Source organism: Helianthus annuus, chromosome 13 (genome assembly GCF_002127325.2).
Source record: "Helianthus annuus cultivar XRQ/B chromosome 13, HanXRQr2.0-SUNRISE, whole genome shotgun sequence".
In the NCBI taxonomy this organism is placed as follows: domain Eukaryota; kingdom Viridiplantae; phylum Streptophyta; class Magnoliopsida; order Asterales; family Asteraceae; genus Helianthus; species Helianthus annuus.
This window is the reverse complement of record NC_035445.2, coordinates 170,354,456-170,375,169: the sequence shown is the minus strand read 5'-3', so window position 1 is coordinate 170,375,169 and position 20,714 is coordinate 170,354,456. Positions and strand designations below refer to the sequence as shown.

The 20,714-nt window shown below is 35.6% G+C and overlaps 1 long non-coding RNA gene across 1 annotated transcript; it reads right to left on the bottom strand.

Moving 5' to 3' along the window:
* Nucleotides 1–649: 649 nt before the first annotated feature.
* Nucleotides 650–18,026, bottom strand: LOC118485555. Its single transcript, XR_004876635.1, has 3 exons — nt 18,005–18,026; nt 17,190–17,909; nt 650–737 (listed from the first exon to the last, which is right to left on the bottom strand). It is a non-coding gene; the product is annotated as an uncharacterized LOC118485555 (long non-coding RNA).
* Nucleotides 18,027–20,714: the final 2,688 nt, after the last annotated feature.

Sequence of the window (20,714 nt, the reverse complement as noted above, 5' to 3'; positions counted from 1 at the left end):
AGCCTAAGTAAGCATGTTGATTAGTCAAAGGTCCGGTTAAGATAAAGTATGAGAGATTGCGATATCTGAGATTGCATACCATTGGAACTGTTCTTTTAAAGCTGCATGAACATATTACGTCTTTTCTAGGCTCTGGTAAGAACATCTTCTTTGGTGTACTGGCTTTGGGATGCGGCACCGTAGCTGTCACCACCTGGACTGCTTGTGTCGCACGAGGTGATTCGGGAATCCTGGATCATGCAAAATGGTATGATTGACATGAGAATCTTTTAATAAAAAAAAAATTGTTGGAACAAACCAAGATTAGAATTTGATGGGTTAAGGTAGAGATGACAATTCCAATGCACTACTTAAGAACATGTAGACTGGGGCTATGTTTTATTTTCGAAAAGCTCAAATGGGTAATTAAATTGAAAATGGCTGGAACGGGTCAAAAGTTGTCGATACAACTAATATAGTTTTTGTAATCAGGTTTGAGACTTGAAAACACTAATGGTTTATAAACATATTTAAAATGTTTTGACATAAAGTATTTTTGGGTCAACCCAGTACACATGTTTGACCAGTACAAAGTTAACTCACTTTGACCTGTTATTCAAATTTCAACCCGTCCAATCAACCCATTTTGGCACCTCTAAAACACTTATGTTCAGAATCTGCTGAAACTGTAAAGCTGTTCCATCAGGTAGAAATGTTCCATATGTATCTGTCACCGCATCAACGGGGAACGATATAACCTGTGAATATAAGAGAGTAATGGGTGGATTTGGTTTGTTTTCCAATTTTTGTATCTCAAACTGATCAGATATATAGGGGCATATGGCTTTGAAGTTTATACTTTATTAGTGAAGCGGGTCATATAATGAGCATCTATATCCCGTCGTCTTAATAGCATAAATAGAATGTTGATGAAGATTGCTGTTTACTGTAATGTGTGTTTGTTACCATTTAATTCAGAGCTTGTAAATAAAGAAATATAAAAATGCTTTGCATAGGGACTACTAAGAGCTGTCATTTGGATCACATATTCATGTAAAATGAAATACTACCCCACTAGTCTATGCAGTAGAACACCATATATGTGAAAAACGAGACATACACATACATACATGAACACATACATATATGTGAAGAGATGACCATGAAGCTGCAATTTGAATTACAAATTCATGTAAAGAAACACAGACATTCTACTCATAATAAGTTAGTTTAAATCCAAAGTAACCAGCAATTACGTGTTGATACGAACCAATCGGTTGATAGATAATCCGTTGAGTGGATCAAACTCAAAAGAAATTAGCAAGAAGCAAAGACTTGAGATAATTCTCTAAATTTTTCATTCATAATAAAAGCAAATTACAAAAGGTAAATATAAATAGAAACAATACTCAAACTACCCACTACTCCTTAACCCATGTTCTACTAAAATAGTGCATAAGTTACCAACTACTTTGACTTGACTCTTTCTTAACCAAAGAAACAAATTAACTAGTAAAAATAAATATTATGCATAATTAAATAATGCAACTCCCATGCACATGTAGGCCTTAATTAGTAGCTTCCGATGCATATAATTATTAGCCAAGGAATTGGGCACATAACACGTGTCCATAAAATTGATGTACTAATTAGCAAATCAAACACATCAATCATCAATTGCGCTTCAAATAGAACAGTGCAAACAGAGTATCATAATCAGGGCACAAAAAAATAGTAAATTACTAATCGATATTCCATTTAACAACAAACCCATAAACCCAATTGTATCTAAATCAGCGATCGAGCACATAAACGCAATTGGAATTCATAAAATTGAGGTGATACTTACAGGATGCTTTCTCGTTTACTCTCTAAACCCTAATTTCATCCCCTCATTCTCATCACAAACTTCTCAATTCTCCACCTATTCAAAACCGTACCTCTTTAGTTTCAATCAACACCTGCTATTTCTCCACCAATCAGTGAAACCGACACCCATGAGATGAGTGAGAGAGGAGATTTCATGAAAAGATGAAGAAGAAGATGATATACAGAGTTGGGTTTGTGTAATTTATGTATCACTAAGGAGTACCTTCAAAAGATGTTGATGGATGCATAGTTTGATAGAAGATCAAATACAACGTCGACATCATAACAACCAACTTACATAATATCATTAACAGGACTAAACTGAAAATTTTCATTCAATTTGAATCAATAAGAATTATAAGAGCATAATTACACAGTTCAGATCTACATACTAGCGTTACAGATCTATAAACTTAGGCATGATCTTTACTCTTTTAGCATTGAACCGCACACAGATTAGAGTCCTCAATGGGTCCAACAAGGTATGCTTCAGCTGCCTCCTAGAGAGCCAGCCGCTGCAGAGCATCTGTTTGAAGACCTAAGTGATTTCTTTCACTATCCTCTCAAACAGAATCTCTTGATCAAAAGCTCAGTGCTCTCTTTTGGTACTTCATGACCTGTCGCAACATGACAGTTGAAGGCCCAACACAAGCCCAAAGCAAGAGCAACAACCCCGCACATGTTGTCACCAGAGTCAAAATCCGGGCTCGAAATAAGTGAATTCGGATTATGTCTCTCTTAGTATGTTGGATGTGTCTTGTTGATTTGCAGAAACCCTGATAGAATGTCTTCTTTCTTCAACTGCAATTTTAAAAATTTAAGGGTCAAACAATTTTTGGTCAAACACATTGCCTTTCCAAGTTTAAAGTAACAAGAATGCTAAAAAACAACTTTTTCCATTTGAGTTATGGTCAAATAGTGAAGAATAGTAATCAATTTGAATTCAAATTTAGTTTGTTTGTTTGACATCAAGAGTGAAACTGCACTTCCTATGATGAAAAGTTTATGGCAGTGGTTTGAGTGGAATTCCTAAATATCAATCATTTGACCATACATAATTATGAAATTGTATGAAGGCAGAACTTATGAATTCACAAAATGTGGAAGTGACATTTTACAAAATTCAAATCACTGAGCAAACTCAAATAAAAAAAAAAGTAACTTTTGTCTAGATTTAGAAACTGTAATCCAACATACCTTAACATAACTTTTGTCATCGGTCTTAAACAATGGCTGGGTCAGACGTATAAACCTTGTTGCGGAAAGGACTAATCAATCTGTAAGATCATATTTATAGAACAAAAAAAGTAATTATTATTTAAATGGAATTTATTTGAAAAGGAGACATATAGATTCTCAAAACAAGTAATATACCAACACTCTGATCTTTTCAAAGGATGCACATGTTTTATTCATATTGTCATGTGATTCTAGAGGTAAAACCGGGCAGATTGTTTAAACTATGAATCCAAGTTACAGGCATATGAAGCTCATGATCATATGCTAATGAATTCAATAAACCAACATCTGAAATCTGCCCTTTCTGACAAAAATACATTTTATGATCATCAGTTTACTTTTGTATCTAGTCAAATGACAAAAATACCCTTCACATCCAAGTTTCACTCTAATCACATAACTTGAAGGTTGACTGTCTAACTAGACCACATCCAACTTTATACATGATCTCAACTAGAAGAAAATGGTTAATACCGGTTGTACTGTATTAACCTTAGGGGGCGTTTGGTTCGTAGGAATTCAATGGAATTTAAGGGAATTGGAATTTGAATTTCATCTCTTAAGATCTTTGGTTCACAGAATTTGATGGAATTGGAATCTCAATTCCAATCTTCATGTGTTTGGTTGACAATGGAATTGGATTGGAATTAGGCATGAATTTTTTCAAATTCCTTTAACTAAAGGAATTCAAAACCTTTCCTATATATGAAGGAATTAAAGTAAATTTATTGGAATATTCGACCGTTTCGACCCATACTGGTTTCGACCCGTACCGTTTTGACCCGTAACGTTTCGACCAATACCGTTTCAAACCGAACTGTTTCGACCACTACCGTTTCAAACCGAACCGTTTCGACGCGTACCATTTCGACCCATACCGTTTAGAATTGAACTGTTTCGATGCGAACCGTTTTGACCCGTACCGTTTCGAACCGAACTGGGGGTTGTTGGTTCCGGGGTGATGGGTTCCAATTCATTTGACAACAAACACAACAAAAATGGAATTGACATTCCAATTCCAACAATTTCCAATTCCAATTGGAATGTTTAAATTCCAAATCCGATTCCTTCAAATTCTAATTCCTATACAAATTCAAATTCCAATTCTAAATCATTCCACAAACCAAACGCCCCCTTATTGTTTTGGTAAACAGAAATTGGAGTATCATTGAAATGATGAAACTTTTGTTGACACAATATTTATTAATTTTTTGAAACAGTTTTAGACAAAAAGAGCTTTGGGACGACACAACCCATTCCATTTTAAATCGACAACTGTAATTTACTTAACTTATATCAAATATGGTATGTTTACTATAGATTAGAGATGTACAAAAATGCCCATTTGGATTTTCAATAAATTTACTTTAATGGATGTATTGTTTTCTCTTGGACAACGCCAAGGGCTGCCGCCCCTTGGACCCTGCTACCAGGGGCTGCCGCCCCTTGGATCCTGCTACCAGGGGCGCTGCCCCCGGAACCCCGCCAAGGGGGAGCTGCCCCCTTGGAGCCCCCGTAGAGTACGGGCTCCGTCCGTACACTTCGAATAATAATAACTCAAACAAGCGTACACTCCCGCACCTCATAACTTGCTTGATGTGTATTATTATTCGCTTTGATCACCAAGTCAATCCCACGATTACACTAAAATATCTAACATTAGTTCCAACTCTCGTTACTAAAAACCTGTTTGGACTTGAACCTCTTTGTAAAACCAGGATGATATTAAAAAACTATAGGTTTAAAAAAGCGAAACGGTTTCTACACGACCCAAACCGATTTGTATAAGATCAAATATTTTCCTTCATAACCTGTTTACAACCAAACAGATTTTGACTCAAAATGGTTTTGACTCAAAATGGTTTTGACTCAAAATGGTTTTGACCAAAGTAGACCAAACCGAGCCGATTAAAAAAAAAAACAAATGTACACCTATACTACATTCTATAGATGAAATAGTTTATGTTGGGCTTAATAACATTCCTTAATTGTAAACCAGTTGGGCTTCCAACATTAAAACAAGCCCAAACAAGAAAGAAACAAGGAGCAGAAACTTTAAAAATAAATAATTTGAGGTTTAACGATGTTAATTGTCACCTGAGGGTGTGAGCAACGTTCGGTTGTTGCAATAGGCCGTGCGTTCTGGTGGTAACTCCTTAGTTATTTATGTAATGTGTTAACCATATGAAAATGCATGTTTCAACGTATCCAATCTAACTGAGTGTAACATATATGAGCATTGTGGTTACATTGTACGATGATGGCATTAGTTTGTGGTACCCGCATGCGACATTACACGTTGTATACTTTTTACACACGTTATGTGCGTAACATTAACATCATTAACATAAAAAAGAGTGTGTCGGTCATTGCAGGGTAAAGCCATAAAAATATTTTAGACAGGGATAAAAGAAAGTATAATCTGCTGGAATGGAGGAGAGATTCAGTTGATTCATCATTCTAATCTGCTGCAAATGTTCTTCACATTAGGTGCATGCGTGCGTTCGAACCACCACTTTTCCCCATAATGACGCTCCCAAAAAGTAAACTATACCTCTGTTCTAGTTCTAGTTGCTGTTTTAATTTCAATTGTTGCCCCCTTTGTGGGTTTGCTTTTGATCGTAAATTCCTGCTATTTCTTGTTCGTGTTTTTTTTTCCTTTTGCGATTGATTTATGAACTAGAGGGTGTTTTGTGTTCAGTTCGTAGGGTTTTTTTTCTCCGCAGATGTGAAATTGGGGTCGTTTGTTGCGCTGTTGTACATTTATTAGTTTACTTTTTGCTTGTTTTGGAAGAGATTTTAGCTATTGAGTTTACATGCACACCAGATGTTTGGTTTAATGCCTCAATGAAAGATGTGTCTTTTTTCATTCATGTGTATTCCCTAGCTTCTTTTGTATACTAGATCGACAATCATTTTGTAGTTATCCAGTAGATCATTTTTCATGTCCAAAAAGGGGATGAGTGCTAAATTAGGGTTCTTGAACCTAAAAGTCGAGGTTTTCCATTTAATTGATTCAAAGAAAAAAAGTTTGTAAATAAAAGGTTATATGGATGTTGATATATACCTAGACTCATATTTACATATGGATAAATTTCACATACCCTTGAACGAGTGACCCACTGACCCGTTTCTTTTTTCAGGAAAGTTTATGAGCTTTTATTAACTAATTATGTTATTTGTTCATAAAAGTAGAACTTTAGTTTGATGTCTGTGTGTAGATTTGTATGTGATCATACGTACCATGCATGCAGATTGCTTTTGGAAATGGTCACTTAATCTGTTAATTGGACTATATCTATGTGATTCATTTGGATATTTTAGGCTACTAATGTTCACTTTGAAAGTAGTTTAAAAAGTAGGTATGTTCTGATTTTTTTATTTTCTACATCAGTTAGTTGTTAGCTGTTGTTCATATAAACCCTATAGGTTCTTTTATATCTAGGGCTGTAAACGAACCGAACGAACACGAACAAGGCCTTGTTCATGTTCGTTCGTTAAGGAAATAAATGTGTTCATGAACGGTTCACGAACACTTACTGAACAAGATTTTATGTTCGTGTTCGTTCATTAAGGAAATGAGCGTGTTCGTGAACGGTTCACGAACACAAATAAATTTGGCGAAACCGACGAAGGATAAAGATAGATGGCCCAGAGAGTAGCGCTCGAACTTGAATCCCTTCTTGTGGAACGGAGGTCGATCGTATTCGCTGATGTAAATAATGAAAAATAAAAGGGAAATGATGCATAAACAAGGTGAAAGTGGGTTTCCTAGTTTAATTGTTAGGGTAATCAAATAAATAAAAGTTTAATAATATAAAAAGTACAAATAAAATATAAGAAAGTACAAAGATCTTCAATTAAAACACAAACATACAAACATAAACGAATGCAAATCAATGAATGTTCATGAACACGTTCACGAACACCTTACCGAACATTCACGAACACAATCGAACGAACGAGACCCCTGTTCATGTTCGTTCATTTAACTAATTGAACGAAATTTCTTGTTCATGTTCGTTTGTTTATTAAACGAACGAACATAAACGAACTTCCCGCCGAACGGTTCACGAACTGTTCGCTGAACGTTTGGTTCGTTTACAACCCTATTTATATCCATAATTTCATTTTATTAAATTAGATTACTTTTTACTATTTATTTTATTAATATACAACACCTAAATTATTTTTGTGTCCTAGGTTACATTTCTAATAACGCTATCTTCTACATGACCACTCACTCTCTGTTTAATTAGGTTAAACTGAGAGTTGTGTGTGTGTATAGGGATACCGATGGGAGTAACGGTCAAGTCATCAGTCAACATCGGATTGAAAACAGGGTACTCTGTTTTGGTCACCGTAGCAGCCGGTTTCGTCGGAATCCACATCAGCGCCGCCTTGAGATGCCGTGGTGACTACGTTTTAGGGTTAGACAATTTTAACAGTTATTACGATCCTACCCTCAATAGGGCTCGTCAACATGTGTGGAAAAAAAAGTGGGATTTTCATTGTGGAATGGGACATAAAGGACACCAGTTTGCTGAACAAACTCTTTGAGGTAGTTCATTTTACTCATGTTATTTATGTAGCTGCTCAAGCTGGTGTTAGATATGCAATGAAGAAACCCAAAATCTTATACTCATAGTAATACTGCTGGTTTTATTATTGTTCTTGAAGTGTGCAAAAATGCAAATCCACAGCCTGCAATTGTTTGGGTATCTTCTAGTTCTGTTTATGGGTTGAATACAGAAGTACCCTTTTCTGAAAAAGATTTCGGAAAAAGATCGAACTGATCCTATACGCTGCAACGAAGAAAGCGGCTGAAGAAATCGCTCATACGTATAATCATATTTATGGGTTGTCTTTGACGGGTTTGAGGTTCTTTACGGTTTATGGACCATGGGGTAGAACACATTAGTTTAAGTGTTGTGATGTTACTTGTTTAGTTTCTTGATTGAAGGTTGACTTGCTGTGTGTATGTGTTTTTTTCTTTTCTTTTTATTATAAATTTCTTGATATGAGTTTGGTTTTTGTGATCTCATGATACATTTTTACATTCAGCATGACTTTATGATTTCCTTTGTTTTGTTACCTCTTTACTAATCTTTCTTTTTATTGTAATTTGTCAACTGAAGTTGCTAGTATAGGGTTATCAAACAACCGTGTCGTAATAGTTGTTACATAAATCTAACTCGCAATCACCAGTTGTTACATAAATCTATTAACAACCTAGGGCAATAGTTGTGTGTAAACTTTACAGGTCATGTCTACTCTGTTTATCCATTATTTATAAGATATTGCAACTACATGAATACCTTCCGAGTTACTACCAAGAGAATTAGATCTTTCTAGGATACAATGTTGTTGGGAGATTAAATTTGTGCGCATCGCAATCAAGCTAAAACTTAGATAATACCCTACATTCAATGTGAGTTAGTTTGCAGTGGGATATTAGTTAATCAATGTGTAAGGTATCACTGTTTCATCGTCAACTGATTCCCAATATGCGCAAAAGAATAAACAAGAGTAGAAGAACAATTGCTATAAGCACAAGGTATTAATCAAAATCGATTGTTTCAATACATCATGTAAAACTAGTTATAAATTAAAATTGAATTTACAGATGGTTTTCTAGCTAACGCTCTATCTATGAAGAGGGTGACATGCAAATTTTCTCTGAATTTGCACACATTAAACTATGGGGTCAACTGATAATAATATCAATGCAGACTCATGTATCTATATTCTTGTTGAGACGCACGGAATTGACAAGTGACAATTATGTCTAACATCCTCTCAACAGATTGTCTTCGTCAAATGATAGGCTAACACGTGGCATCTCTTCTTCATTAGCGAGACTTCATCAATCTTCACTAGAGGTAATTCGCTTCAGTGGTAAGTTCCATAATCCTCATTAGTGGTAACTTGCCGTCAAAGGTAATCTCCATTAATTCTTCAACAATTAACAACCTAAAAAACAACGAATAAATATCTAGTTAAAAAAATCCATTACTTTTCCTCGTATAACTTCAAATGTAATGAAAGTTATGCCCTTTTTACCTTGAATCATTTTCCAGTCCACTTTTCTGTGTCTAGTTGCAACAAATACGATTATGCCCTTTTTAGCTTGAATCATTTTCCAATCCACTTCTGTGTGTCTAGTTGCACCAAATACGAGTCTGCAGTCTGCTAGATCATGGATTAGCTCCGTATCCTTATCACTTAATAATAATAATCATTATTATTTTTATATAAATTTAGACAAAAAGTTCTTTGGATTGATCCAATCCGATCCATTTTGAACCACTCCAACAACTACTAGTAACCATGTTGATTAGTCAAAGGCTTGGTTAAGTTAAAGAATGAGAAATTGCTGAATATTTGAGTTGCATACCACTGAGATGCAGGATAGACTCGCGAGAGTTTTGTTCCAAGTTACATGAAGCTACTTATCATTTCTAGGCTTTCTTCACTCGCACTGTTTGAATCTCAGGATGTTTGCAGAGCATGTAAATGAACCAAATTATGGCAATAGATGTAGCCAGCTTCCTTTCCAGCAATTATGAAGTATTTTGGATGTGTGTTGTTGATTTGCAGAATATCTTCTTTCTTCAACTGCAATTAAAAAACTTCAAAAGGGTCAAACAATACACTTTGATATTAATGGCCAAACCCATTGCTTTTCAAATTCAATATAACAAGAATGTTACATAAACAACTTTTTCCATTGAAGATGATGTGGTTCAATTTTGAAGTCAATTTTAATTTTTTGACCTCAAGAGTCAATCTGTACTTCATTTAATGGTTGATGTGGTTATGTCTGGTGGGTTGGACTGAAAAATTTAACTACATGGATAACGTAGTCAAATGGGCAGATCCACCATGGAGGGTAGGGCATATCCAGGGCCCATGAATTTTAGGGAGCAAATTTATATAGCAATAATATATACTAAATATATTATACAAGACATAAGATTTGTACCAAGTGTACGCGACCAAGGAAGGAGGACAAGTGTGCTTGCCTTGAAGGGTAATTTAGTCATTTCTCACTTAAACAACTTCCCCCATTGATTTTCAAACGGTTATAACTCTTTCATACGCAATGAATATTCAAAATCGTGTAAAAAAATTTAAGAAAACTATAGCGACAGACTGCTCGAATTAAAGAGGATGAAATGCTCGTCATATGGTGTAATTTTTTTAAAAAATATCAACGTATGAAAAAGTTATAGACGTTTGAAAATTAAGGGGAGGGGAGTTCAAGTTGGAAATGACCAGGCGGGGAACCTTATTTACATTTTACCCCAAAACTTACAAAAGAATAGGAACAACCATACAAGTGGTTCTAAAGTTATTACACCACGTGAAAAAAGGGCTACGGCCACACTTTTGGCAAAACCGCCCTGCCACACATTTGTAAAAATGTGTGGCTAAAGGTTATTCATAACATTTTAAAACACCTTTAGCCACACATTTTATTATTAATGTGACCATTTATACTAGTTCGGAACCTTTAGCCACACTTTTAGAAAATCGTGTGACATTTATTAGCCACAAATCGAAATGTGTGGCCAAATATGATCTATAACCACATATTTTTGTTTAATGTGACAAAAAAAACATGTATTTAACACCTTTAGCCACACTTTAAGAAAAAAATTGTGACATATATTTGCTACACTAGCAACGTGTGACTAAATGTTATCTATGATCACATTACATATTTTCCTATGACTAATAACATGTGTATTCAAAACCTTTAGCCACACTTTAAGAAAAAAACTGTGACATTTATTAGTCACACTAAAAAAGTGTTGCCAAATTTGATCTACGGTTACTATATTTGTTTCGCGTGACTAAACACAAAACTATTCCAAACCTTTAGCCACACGATAAGATAAAACATCCACATTAGAAAAGTGTGGCCATATGTGTTCTATGACCATATTATTTGTTTAATAATGTGGCTAAAATCTAATGCATATGGCCACATATATTATTTTATATAACCAAAAGTTGGACAATATTCACATTTAAAATTACAAAATTTAAATGTGGTTTTACATTAACATTCGTCACACAATCATCATTTTGTTTATTTTGTGTGACGAAATATTATCAGATGTCACTAAAAAATGTGTGACCGGATGTTAAAGTTACTACATCTTTAAAAAGTCATCATAAAATATTTAATTCCAAAACTTAAACTTTCACCTAAAATATTTCATTCTAAAACTTCCCTCCAAAATATTTTATTCTAAAACTTAAACTTCCCCCCAAAATATTTCATCTTAAAACTTAAGCTTTCCCCCAAAATAGTTTATCCTAAAACTTAAACCTCCACCCTAAAATATTTCATTCTAAAACTTAAACTTTCCTCCAAAATTTTTGATTCAAAACTTTCATCTCAAATAATATTCTTTTTTAAAAAATTACATTATTTGATATTAAAAATTACTAAATACTTAATAATTCAAACTATTATTAAATATTATATATTTTAAACCATATTTGTTTTCATTAATGGATGCATATTAATAATGCGACCGAATTTCTCGAAGTTGATTGTTTGGGTACTGGTACTTTTAGTTCGATACGATACCGGTAGTTTACCAAATTTTACTTTCAAATAGCGTTGTGGTACGAGTACTGTACAATACCATATCAAACATTTTTGGTACCAGTACCTGTACCCATATTTGATGATTTCTGGTATCGACATTTTTGATAACGGTATGTTCGGTACCAGTATCGGTACTGAACTCATCCCTAATCATATATGTGTTAATAGACCATATTGGGCTTTACTAGGTCATAATGCCCAATAGTGGTCATATATATGTTAATGAACTATATTGAGTCTTTCACAATGCACAATAGTATATTGTATATGTATTAAATGATCATATTGGGCCTTAATGGATCACAACGGGTAATAGTAGCTCATATATGTCTTAGTTAACTACATTGAGCCTTAATGGATCACAACAGACAATAGTAGCTCATATATGTCTTAATGGACCATATTAGGCCAATTGGCATTAATAGAACATATTGGGCCTTAATGGATCTCAACAGATAATAGTAGATCATAATTGTCTTAGTGGACCATATTGGGCCTTAGTGGATCACAATGGCCAATAGTAGATCATACAAGTGTTAGTGGACTATATTAGGCATTAATGGATCACGATGACTAGTAGTAGATCATATAGTTCTTAATGTATCACAATGGACTATAATAGACCATACATGTTTAATGGACCATATTGGGCCTTATGAATTCTGATGGCCAACAGTAGATCATACATGTGTTAATGGATCACGACAACCAATATTAGGTCATACATGTCTTAATGGACCATATCGTAGAGGTGCACAAAATGATTTTTTCCATAAACGGTTTGTTTATCTGAACCGTCGGTTTTTTCTCATTTTTGCTTTAACCGGTTTTAGTTTAAGCGATTCGGTTAATAACCATTTTCTTCGGTTATTCACTTAAAAGGTTCAATGAATAACCGGTTTTTTAGTTAATTAACCATTTTTTTAATTTTTTCGGTTTCGGTTAATAAGTTGTTTCCGTTATTCAATGGCTATGAGGTTTTAGGGTGTAAGGGGTGCTCACCTCTTAGGTGACTCCCCCCTCTTACACATAACCAACCATAAAATGCCACGTCAACTCCCCTCTAACACTCCCCTAATACCCCTTTTTGATGGCGGCACTCCCCTCTTAGGCGAATTGATTTTTTTTTAAAAAAAAAAAAAGAAAAGAAGAAAAGCATTGATTGGTCAAGCTCTCCCTCTCTCCTCCCTCTCTCCTCCCCTCTCTTCGGCAACTCCCCACCTATTTCACCCTCTCTCTCTACTCTCTCTCTAACTTACCTAATTGTTGGCAGCACACACCTAATAGGTGAGTTGAGTCCCCTAAGGGGTCCCCGAAGGGTGCCCCGGATACCCTTAAAAGATTCGGTTAGGTGTCAAAACCTTGAGTGGGTGTTTGGGTTAGCTTATTTCAGAAGAACTTAGGGAACACGGGGCACATGCGGTGACCCCATGTGTCACACCCCCAAATTCCACCTAGGGAGTGTCCCTGTTAGGCGTGTGACGACTAGCAATGAGCCACCAATTACATTGAATCACAAGTTTGAAATAAAATTTCATTATTTAATTAATACTGAAATCCCAACATAAGTTATCCAAAAACCATAAGTTCAGCGGAAGCATAAATAATTCATAAAGTAAATACTAAACGATCGTAGCAATTAAGTGTTTGATAAATAAGTCCTCAGCATGACCATGACCACTCCTGCTCTCCAGCCAACAAGCTCCTGTACCAATCACCTAATGACCTGCGAGCATGTAACAAGTGTATCAGACAAAGCTGGCGAGTTCACAGTTTTAGAAAACGTTTGTTACCAGTTGTATGTAAAACAGTTCAATAACCAATGCAGGTAATATTGTTAATATCTCAATTCCGAACAATGACGGCTCCTGAAATACACGACTGCCCTTCCCACGTACTCCTATCTAGTACTGGGCCAGACTGGGTCATTAGTTCACCTCCGTCCTCTACAGGAGCGGTGTGAGGGTGCCAAACCTAAGTAGCGCTACTAACTAATACCCGATGAGGGACTTACAAAAGATGATAGGTGAGAATATTAACCAATACACCCGTTTTTACCCAAAGACTTATCCCCCTATGGGATACCCACAGACTGTCCCCAACCACTGGGACACATGCTCGAATGTAGTGAACTCACCTTGGTTTGCTCGGTAGAATTAATTACTCGTTTCACAACAGTGATTTACCAAGCCCTATGATAGTTACACATAACAATCAGTTTGCATACAAGCACAACACGTATCATTTCACATTTAGTCATCAGCTAGTGTACACGAATACAAGTGTTAACATCCATCACTAGGCATGGCATACCGATTAATCATGCACAAATTCCATCATTTAAAGTATGTTCACATACTAGGTGCTACACATATAGGGTTATACTTCGTATCCCATGTTTCGAGTATTCAAATAATGCCTCAACTCAAACATATAAACAAGGTGTAACTTCATGTACTATTCATGGTCCTTAAACCCGATGTTCGAGACCCAAGCCCAAGCCTGTTATCTTTCGGCCCAACCCTTATCTTTCGGTCAACTGTTATCCTTCGGTCAACAGTTATCCTTCGGTCAACAGTTATCCTTCGGTCAACAGTTATCCTTCGGTCAACAGTTATCCTTCGGTCAACAGTTATCCTTCCGTCAACAGTTATCCTTCGGCCAAACATATGCCGAGGGAAGGTGCTGCCCGGGTATCCTTCGGTGTTATCAAGTGTGTGTGTGTGTGACCCATGTACCGAGTGTTGATAATTCATAACCTCATTCTTCATGTACATATTACACAGTGCATTAAGAGCATCAATTTTTATTCACACTTTATTCAATAGGAGCATATGTAATTACGATAATAATCATGGTTGGCATATTACTAAACATCATGTAGATATTCGTATCAAGTACCAATGGTCCGATCGAACAACCATCAGTAACTATTCTCAATTTCAGTGTATAGAACTCATATTCTAATCGCGTGGATCCCATGGTTTATCTCGATAACCCGATCTAACCCGTAACAACCAAGGAAAACAGATTCCTAACAACCTATAAAACAAGGTTCACATCAACAGTCAAGCACCCACAAAACCTATACATTTGATCGGCCCATAGCACCCCAACCCGATCATCAATTAAACAGGAATTTGGTTAGTTAATATCAACACATAACATGCCAGTGGATTCGTAATATAATGACACGCATTTACATTCACAGATCATGCATTCGTTATATAACACCTACCCTATCAATAATTACAACTAGCGACTACGACAATGAGGAAAATGAATCACTAACCGAATGAATGCAGGAAAATACAGTGACGATCACTATAGGGGAAAAGCTTTGTCTTCTGCCGTCGCACAACCAACTGGGAGGAGTAGGGTTTAATTGTCGGTATGATCTAAATATAACACTAAACCCTAGATTATGTGGGCCGAAAGTTGAGGTCTTTAGTCGAAAGACTGGGCCGAAAGACTTGAATCCCAGTCGAAGGATCCTGGATCCTAGGCCGAAAGACTGAATTCCAGTCGAAGGATTCTAGCTCGAAAGATCTTATTATGGACGAAAGATCTTTGGGTCGAAGGATTAGGTCTAAGGTTGGAAGATCAGGTCGAAGGATCTTAGGTCGAAAGACTGGGTCTTGGATCGAAGGATTATGTTCCAAATTGAAAGATTAGGTCGAAGGATTAGTATCAACTGTTTAGCGCGTTTACCATTAACAAGTTTGTAACGTAATCCCACTAGCACAATGCCCTTATTAAAATGCGAAGAATATGTAGATACAAACAAAAGAGTCGTGGAATAGGATAATACTAACCTCGGGAATTCGGGTTGTCACACCATGCGGTGAGTGGTTTTACCGTGCGGGTACACCGCCACCAACAACATTTTACCGCGAAGAGTATTGAGCTCGGTGTGTGGTCACCGCTTGAGAGAGAGGAGAGAGAGGGGATGATTGGTTGTTAATGTGAGTCCACCCTTTTTCCACCAATCATATTTATTTTCTTTTTTTTATAAAAAAATAATTGTGTGAGTAGAGTGATGCCAACGTTTGAGTGCAAAATAAGGACTTAAGAGGGAAGTTGACGTAGCACGTGTTGATTGAGTGTGTATAAGAAAGGTCACTCCCCCTTAAAAGAGGATTGCCTTGTAACTTATTTTATAACTTATTGACTTGAGAAATCTTTAATAAAAAAAACCCATCAATCCATCTTCACCTTCTTCATTTATCCCTCCTCTAAACCCTAGTTAAATCCTTCGTGACTGATGTGAACAGCCACAACAACCCACCACCACCACTCAGCCGCCACCACCTCCACCTTCATCACGCTTTCATCATCATTAGTTTGCCGGAACTGCGTTTGACTCGCAACCCAACACCACCGAGTATCCCACCAAAACGGGAATACACACGAGTTGAGGCTTACAAGAGTTGTGCCGGAACCTTAATCGTATCCAACATTAGCAGCCGTTAATGGATCTGGTGAAACCCTTAATCACAAAATTCTGAAATCCTAGATCCAGTAGTCGTCGTTGATGGCGGTGGTCGTCGGTTGGTGGCGGCAATGGCGTTGGTTGCCAATTTTTTTGTTATATGTTTCATGAATTACTAGATGATTTGATGTATTACATCTGTGATCTGGAACACAGGTAAAAAGAATTAAGTTTTCTTGGTCAATGATAGATATTTTAATGGTCTTTAATTTGATAAACTCATTCAATTGCTATACAAAGTTGAAAACTTATGTGACCTTTGTGGGGGATTGTGTTCTTAAATATGTTAGAGAAGCAATTTTTTTTTTAAGTGAGTCAACAAAGTTTTTGATGGTCGCAGCTATGATTCCTTTTAATATGCCATGAATTTGATTAGTTTTTATACAAACTATTACTACATCTGTGATCAAATGGCTATTCGGAAAGATTCTAATTTATTGATATTCATCGATACTTATATGTTCTTAATTGTTTGTGATGGGTATGTATGTTGAACCGACCATAGGGCACTCTTCGCTAAGATATTCGTCGGTCTTCGAGTTTTATGGTTTATTATTTATCATCAAGATCCATCACATGTGAATGCCGCCATAGATGAAGTGATTATGTGATGAGGGATGTTAATTGGTGTATTGCTTGATTGTCTTACTGTGATGAGAATAATTTACAGGGATTTGTGTTATGGATAGAGTTGGCTTTATGAGGTGTTTGGATACACGATTAAGCTAATTCATTCTCATTTTATATCTGTTTGCTTACATAAAAGTAACTAGTTGATGTGAACTTTGCATAATTTTACAGGCTAGTTTAATAATTTTTATTCTCCTTTTTCTCTGTTATTTAAAAAAACCGACCAGCAAATTCTACCACCAGGGATAACCTGTCACCGCATCATCGGGGAACGATATAACCTGTGAATATAAGAGAGTAATTAGACATGTGAAAACATGACTTTCACAAGGCCGATCTAAACGGTTCACTCACCTTCCAAAATCCAGAGTGCTGCTATGCTAATCTCTAGGCATAAACATCTTGCATGGCCAGGTAATCATGACATGCTTACAAAATGTGAATGCAAGGGATATGTTTGCTTCAGAACAAAACAAATGCTAATAATCACCTTCATAGAGTTATCAGCTTCTTCAAAAACTTGGGAAAATTCTAAACAAGTAACTACGCATCAAGTTTGTGACGTAAAGCCTACAAGCTTCCGGTGATTCAAGTTTACTGTGATTGAATGTAGGTGTAAAGCCACTCCAACGTCATGTACATACATCAATAACACATAAAAAGTAAGAGTATCATGTGAGACAATCTTGATAAGGTAGGCCCGCTCATGGATGCACGTAATGGATACACAAGCGTGTCCATCTTATACCAAACCATACAACGAGCCAGATCAAAATGCATAAAAGAGTTCAAGAATCTTATATCAAAATGCAGAGTTTGATAGAACATCAGAAACAACCAAACAGTAAACTGACAGCAGCATAAGAATGAACAGTAATTTAACAACCCAGTCATATAACGTCACTAAATTTGAAATGTTCATTTAATAATATAATCAGATTGGACCGCAACAACATCAAATTAGGTCACCTGTACACACTGGCGTTACAAATCATAGTCTAACTGTATCCACCGCTCAGTGAGGTGAACGAAGTCATATTTCATCGTATAGCTCTTTTACCTGTCCCACTTTGACTATAAAGGTCAAAACAACAATTTTCCAAAATCGGAATTGATATGAATATATTTTGATTTTCATAAAAAAAATTAATATGTATGTTAAAACATACCTTATTTAAGGCAAGTTCATTGTTAAATCCAAAGAAACAGGCATTCTACTCATAATTTAGTTTAAATCCAAAGTAAAAAGTAAAAATTGATGAGCAAAACACAAAATGACAATTAAGTAAGAAACCTTAAAATTGTGGGTTCCCATGTAACCAATGTCCAACTTCCAGCAAACCCATAAACCCAATTCAATCAAAATCAGAATTCAAACACATAAATGCAATTAAAATTCACAAAATTTGAAGTATTCATCAGCAAATCAAACCCATCAATCATCAATTTAAACAGTGCAAACAGAGTATCATAATCAGGGCACAAAATATAGTAAATTACTAATCGAAATTCCATTTATCAACAAACCCATAAACCCACATGTATCTAAATCAGAAATCAAGCACATAAACGCAATTGGAATTCATAAAATGGAGGTGATACTTACAGGATGCGTGTGTGGATGCTTTCTCGTGTACTCGCTAAACCCTAATTTCATCCTCTCATTCTCATCACAAACCTCCCAATCTTTCAGTGAATCATAACCCTACCTATTTAGTATAGTGACACAAATTAATAACCGGGATGAATCGGCGACGACCACACAATGGCCGGAAGTGAACTCCGTTCGTCTACAAAGCGGAAAGAAGATTAACTGGTCCATTAATGATTAGGTTGGGCCAAGTCCAACTTGTTAAACAAAGCCACTTAAGCCCAACTTAATATTACTAATTGGTTTCAAACTGGCCTGAAAAGATGATTTGTAATCGATTTTGGAATATATATACTTTGAGACCAGTTAAACCTAAGCCAAATTGATTAAACCTACTTTTGAAACCAATCTTTTTCCCCTCAAAAACCACTTCCGAGAGAAATTGGTTTTGACTTTTAAAACGGCTTTTTTTCCGCCTAAAAAGCTAGTTTAAAACAAAGTTGGTTTTGACTTTTGTTGACTCAAACCATTAACAAGTTTATTTTATTGAAATAATAACTTTAAATTGGAAAATAACTACAAGAAAACAATTTAACTAAATTACTTAGTTTTTATGGTGAAGAAAAATCGTGTAATAAAAAAATGAATACTTAGATTTAATACCCATACAAATCAACTGCTTTTTTCAATATACCAATCATTAATTATTGAAACATAATCATATTTAATAATTAGTTTACATTGGAAATTAACCTATGCAGTCCCAAAGTCCAAACCCCTCGTGGCCACCCCTTTTTCTTTATCTTTTCATAGGTGGGCTTCAAGCCCATCAGCAAAGAAACCATGACTAATTTTGGGCCTAATGAAGTATGCCTAAACAAAACCACAGCCTAGCTGCTCGGCCCACCAATTAAAATTGAAAATTCTCCGTTTCTTTTCATTTTATTCGTCACATTCAAAACCACCATTAACGATTCCAATGTTTTTCAACATGATCTAAACAATTAAATATAATCAATTATATTCAAATTAAACAACTCAAATGCATCTTTATTTTCATTATAGACCTGGAAGTTTTGACTTAAACCTAAACAGAATGGTCATCAAAACATACTGACTACTCTAAAAACACACAACTACTCGACTTTCTATGTATCACTAAGGAATACCTTCGAAAGACGTTGATGGATGCATAGTTTGATAGAATATCAAATACAGTGCCGACATCATAACAACGAACTTACATAATATCATTTAACAGGACTAAACTGAAAACTTTCATTCAATATGAATCACTAAGAATTATAAGAGCATAATTACACAGTTCAGATGTTTATACTAGCGTTACAGATCTATAAATCTAAGCCCTCTCACCATAAATCCTACGTGCAAGCTGGATATCCTTAGGCATGATCATTACTCTTTTAGCATTGAACTGCATACTAATTAGAGTCTTCAATGGGTCCAACAAAGTATGCTTCAGCTGTCTCCTGGAGAGCAACCGCTGCAGAGCATCTGTTTTGAAAACCTTAGCGATTTCTCTCACTATCCTCTCAAACAGAATCTCTTGATCAAAAGCTCAGTGCTCTCTTCTGGTGCTTCATGACATGTCGCAACATGACAGTTGAAGGCCCAACACAAGCCGAAAGTAAGAGTAACAACCCCGCACAGGTTGTCATCAAAGTCAAAATCCGGGCTTGAAATAAGTGAATTCGGATTATGTATCTCTTAGTATGTTGGATGTGTCTTGTTGTTGATTTGCTAGAATGTCTTCATTCTTCAACTGCAATTTTAAAAAGTCAAGGGTTAAACATTTTCTAGTCAAACACATTGTTTTCCAAGTTCAAATTAACAAGAATGCTAAAAAACAACTTTTTCCATTTGATGTATAAACCTTGTTGCGGAAAGGACTAATCAATTTGTAAGATCATATTTATCGAAAAAAAAGTAATTATTATTTAAATGTGATTTGTTTGAAAAGGAGACATATATAGATTCTCAAATCGCCAATTTGTATATTAGTTCCAACTCTCGTTACTAAAATCAGTTTGGACTCGAACCTGTTTGAAAAACCAGGATAGTTAGAAAACTATAGGTTTAGAAAAGCGAAACGGTTACTACACGGCCGATTTGTATAGGATCAAATATTTTCCTTCATAACCGGTTTACAACCAAACCGTTTTAACTCAAAATGGTTTTGACCAAAGTTTACCAAACCGAGCCGTTTTTACTAAAAAAAAAAAAACAATACATCTATACAACATTCTATAGATGAAATAGTTTATGTT